The sequence below is a fragment of the Penaeus chinensis genome, chromosome 29, assembly GCF_019202785.1.
Source record: "Penaeus chinensis breed Huanghai No. 1 chromosome 29, ASM1920278v2, whole genome shotgun sequence".
Classification (NCBI taxonomy): domain Eukaryota; kingdom Metazoa; phylum Arthropoda; class Malacostraca; order Decapoda; family Penaeidae; genus Penaeus; species Penaeus chinensis.
The window spans coordinates 28,483,362-28,488,361 of record NC_061847.1 but is presented as its reverse complement, the minus strand read 5'-3'; positions in this window follow the sequence as shown (position 1 = coordinate 28,488,361).

Here is a 5,000-nt window from a genome sequence, read left to right as displayed (position 1 = left end):
TTCAACAAAATGTAGGTGGACATTGTTCCCTCACTTGAAGTGTATCAGATATTTCATCACACAGTGATGGAGGAAGAGGGGGGGAGGGGAGGGAGTAGGGGAGCAGTGATGGAGGAAGAGGGGGGGGAGGGGAGGGAGTAGGGGAGCAGTGATGGAGGAAGAGGGGGGGAGGGGAGGGAGTAGGAGAGCAGTGATGGAGGAAGAGGGGGGGAGGGGAGGGAGTAGGAGAGCAGTGATGAAGGAAGAGGGGGGGGGGGGAGGGGAGGGAGTAGATGAGCAGTGATGGAGGAAGAGGTGAGGGAGGGGAGGGAGGAGGAGAGCAGTGATGGAGGAAGAGGTGAGGGAGGGGAGGGAGTAGGGGAGCAGTGATGGAGGAAGAGGGGGGGGGGGGGAGGGAGTAGGAGAGCAGTGATGGAGGAAGAGGGGGGGAGGGGAGGGAGTAGGAGAGCAGTGATGAAGGAAGATGGGGGGGGGAGGGAGTAGGAAAGCAGTGATGGAGGAAGATGGGGGGAGGGGAGGGAGGAGGAGAGCAGTGATGAAGGAAGAGGGGGGGGGGGAGAGAGTAGGAAAGCAGTGATGGAGGAAGAGGGGGGGAGGGGAGGGAGTAGGAGAGCAGTGATGAAGGAAGAGGGGGGGGGGAGGGAGTAGGAAAGCAGGGATGGAGGAAGAGGTGAGGGAGGGGAGGGAGTAGGAGAGCAGTGATGGAGGAAGAGGTGAGGGAGGGGAGGGAGGAGGAGAGCAGTGATGGAGGAAGAGGTGGGGGAGGGGAGGGAGGGGGAGAGCAGAGATGGAGGAAGAGGTGGGGGAGGGGAGGGAGGGGGAGAGCAGAGATGGAGGAAGAGGTGAGGGAGGGGAGGGAGGAGGAGAGCAGTGATGGAGGAAGAGGGGGGGAGGGGAGGGAGTAGGAGAGCAGTGATGGAGGAAGAGGTGAGGGAGGGGAGGGAGTAGGAGAGCAGTGATGGAGGAAGAGGTGGGGGAGGGGAGGGAGGGGAGGGAGGAGGAGAGCAGTGATGGAGGAAGAGGTGAGGGAGGGGAGGGAGGAGGAGAGCAGTGATGGAGGAAGAGGTGAGGGAGGGGAGGGAGGGGGAGAGCAGTGATGGAGGAAGAGGTGAGGGAGGGGAGGGAGGGGAGGGAGGAGGAGAGCAGTGATGGAGGAAGAGGTGAGGGAGGGGAGGGAGGGGGAGAGCAGTGATAGAGGAGGGGGTGGGGGAGAGGAGGGAGGGGGAGAGCAGTGATGGAGGAAGAGGTGAGGGAGGGGAGGGAGGAGGAGAGCAGTGATGGAGGAAGATGGGGGGAGGGGAGGGAGGAGGAGAGCAGTGATGGAGGAAGAGGGGGGGAGGGGAGGGAGTAGGAGAGCAGTGATGGAGGAAGAGGTGAGGGAGGGGAGGGAGTAGGAGAGCAGTGATGGAGGAAGAGGTGGGGGAGGGGAGGGAGTAGGAGAGCAGTGATGGAGGAAGAGGTGGGGGAGGGGAGGGAGTAGGAGAGCAGATATGGAGGAAGAGGTGAGGGAGGGGAGGGAGGGGGAGAGCAGTGATGGAGGAAGAGGTGAGGGAGGGGAGGGAGGAGGAGAGCAGTGATGGAGGAAGAGGTGAGGGAGGGGAGGGAGGGGGAGAGCAGTGATGGAGGAAGAGGTGAGGGAGGGGAGGGAGGGGAGGGAGGAGGAGAGCAGTGATGGAGGAAGAGGTGAGGGAGGGGAGGGAGGAGGAGAGCAGTGATGGAGGAAGAGGTGGGGGAGGGGAGGGAGTAGGAGAGCAGATATGGAGGAAGAGGTGAGGGAGGGGAGGGAGGGGGGAGAGCAGTGATGGAGGAAGAGGTGAGGGAGGGGAGGGAGGAGGAGAGCAGTGATGGAGGAAGAGGTGAGGGAGGGGAGGGAGGGGGAGAGCAGTGATGGAGGAAGAGGTGAGGGAGGGGAGGGAGGGGAGGGAGGAGGAGAGAAATGGGAGGGAGGGAGGAGGAGGAGAGCAGTGATGGAGGAAGAGGTGAGGGAGGGGAGGGAGGAGGAGAGCAGTGATGGAGGAAGTGATGGAGGAAGAGGTGAGGGAGGGGAGGGAGGGGGAGAGCAGTGATGGAGGAAGAGGTGAGGGAGGGGAGGGAGGGGAGGGAGGAGGAGAGCAGTGATGGAGGAAGAGGTGAGGGAGGGGAGGGAGGAGGAGGCAGTGATGGAGGAAGAGGTGAGGGAGGGGAGGGAGGAGGAGAGCAGTGATGGAGGAAGTGATGGAGGAAGAGGTGAGGGAGGGGAGGGAGGAGGAGAGCAGTGATGGAGGAAGTGATGGAGGAAGAGGTGAGGGAGGGGAGGGAGGAGGAGAGCAGTGATGGAGGAAGTGATGGAGGAAGAGGTGAGGGAGGGGAGGGAGGAGGAGAGCAGTGATGGAGGAAGTGATGGAGGAAGAGGTGAGGGAGGGGAGGGAGGAGGAGAGCAGTGATGGAGGAAGAGGTGAGGGAGGGGAGGGAGGAGGAGAGCAGTGATGGAGGAAGAGGTGAGGGAGGGGAGGGAGGAGGAGAGCAGTGATGGAGGAAGAGGGGAGGGAGGGGAGGGAGGAGGAGAGCAGTGATGGAGGAAGAGGTGAGGGAGGGGAGGGAGGAGGAGAGCAGTGATGGAGGAAGTGATGGAGGAAGAGGTGAGGGAGGGGAGGGAGGGGAGGGAGGAGGAGAGCAGTGATGGAGGAAGAGGTGAGGGAGGGGAGGGAGGAGGAGAGCAGTGATAGAGGAGGGGGTGAGGGAGAGGAGGGAGGGGAGAGCAGTGATGGAGGAAGAGGTGAGGGAGGGGAGGGAGGAGGAGAGCAGTGATGGAGGAAGAGGTGAGGAGAGGGGAGGGAGGGGAGGGAGTAGGAGAGCAGTGATGGAGGAAGAGGTGAGGGAGGGGAGGGAGGGGGAGAGCAGTGATGGAGGAAGAGGTGAGGGAGGGGAGGGAGGGGGAGAGCAGTGATGGAGGAAGAGGTGGGGGAGGGGAGGGAGGGAGGAGAGCAGTGATGGAGGAAGAGGTGAGGGAGGGGAGGGAGGGGGAGAGCAGTGATAGAGGAGGGGGTGGGGGAGAGGAGGGAGGGGGAAAGCGGAGATGCAAGAAGAGGTGGGGGAGGGGAGGGAGGGGGAGAGGAGTGATGGAGGATAAGTTGGGGAAGGGGAGGAAAGAATAGGGGAAGGAAGGGAGGAGGAGAGGAAGGAGGGAGGACGGTGAGGGGGAGGGCAGGGATTGAAGAAGAGGTGGGGGGAGGGAGAAAGGAAGGATGGAGGAAAGGGTGGAAGGGGTGGGGGAAGGGAGAGGGAGAGAGCATGGATAGAGGAAGGGGAGAGGGAGAACATGGTTGAGAAAAGGATGGAGGACGGAGAGAGGAGGAGGGGAAGGTTGGAGGAAGGGTGGGGGAGGCGTAGGAGGGTGAGAGAAGGGGTGGAGGGAGGGTAGGGGAAAGATTGGATGGGAAGAGGAAGGGGGGACCGGGGAAGGATGAAGGGGGGGGGGGTAAGAAGAGAGAAAAGGTGGAGAAAGGGATTGTGGAGGAACTGGGGAAGGGGTCATATGATTACACAATAAAATAATATGAAAACAAAATTTAATAAAACATTTTTTTTTTTTACAGAGGAGAGGGGCATGGGTAAAGGGAAAGGGTGGGGGAGGGAGAGGGTGCTCAGGGAGAAGAGGGGTGAGTAAGGAAGGAAAGGGTATAAGGTAAGCGGTGGGGGAGGTTAAAAAGGAAGAAGAGGGAAGTGGGAGGGGGCTTATGTAGAGCTTAGCATGGGAAGGGAGGTGTGAAATCAAGGAGGATTTGGGAGTCAACGGAGGTGGCAGATCGGAAGGGGAAAATGGAGAGGGAGAAGGAATGGAAGAGGGAGGCGAGTGTAAGGAGTAGGGTGAAAAAGGGAGAGAGGAGGGAGGTGGGATGGGCAGATGTAGGACTTAAAGTGGGAGTGAATTTAAGGAAGATTTGGGAGTGAAGAAAAGAAGGAAGAAGAAAAGGGAAAGAGGAGTAAGGTAAAAGAGGGGAGGGTGAGGGGGGGGGGGTAGAAGGAGAGGGAAGGGGAAGGGGAAGGGAAAGAGAAAGAAAGACAGAGAGATAGGTGGAGGAAGGGAAAGAACAATGGGGAGAGGGGGCGGGGGGCATTGTAAATCACTTTTTTCTTGCTTAATTGTTATCGTTATTTTACAAACTTCAGCCAAACGTGTTCTTCAACATTTATCACCATCATCACTTGGCCTAACAAAACAGAAAGCTAGAACGCTTCCATAGGCAGCTTATGCTGATAAGAGTTCCAATAATGCTGAGTGAATATACAATGCTTCAGGTGTTATGTATAATAAGCTGAGAGTATGAATGTTAGCATAAATATCTTCATTGTTATTATCATTATTGTCGCTATCACTAATATCACACACCACTAACACACACACAACACACACACACACGCGCGCGCGCGCGCATATACTTATCTATATACATGCATGCATATACTCATATGTATACATATATATATGTATATATATATATACATATATATATATATATATATATATATATATATATATATATATATTTTTTTTTTTTTTTTTTTTTTTTTTTCATTTTTTTTTTTTTTTCATTTTTGTCTCTCCTCTTTATTGTCTTTTTTTCCCCTTTATTTTTGCTGTTGTTCCAAAGGCTACACCATCGCTTTCGTACTTTCTCAATGCTCCTCTGAGGCGGTTGCCACGGCGGGTTCCTCGCCGGACCCCTGAGGCTCCTCTGAGGCAGCTGCCACGGCGGGTTCCTCGTCGGACCCCTGAGGCTCCTCTGAGACGGCTGCCACGGCGGGTTCCTCGCCGGACCCCTGAGGCTCCTCTGAGGCGGCTGCCACGGCGGGTTCCTTGTGTTCCTCTCCCTTTACCTTGTCTTCATATCTTGTCCCGGTCACTTCGAGCGTCGTATCCGGGTTGAACTGAAGCCGGAGTCCGAGGAAGAACTTCGCTCCCATCGTAGGAACTTAGTATACCTTCGGAATGTCCTCGGGCTTCACCTCATAACAAGCAG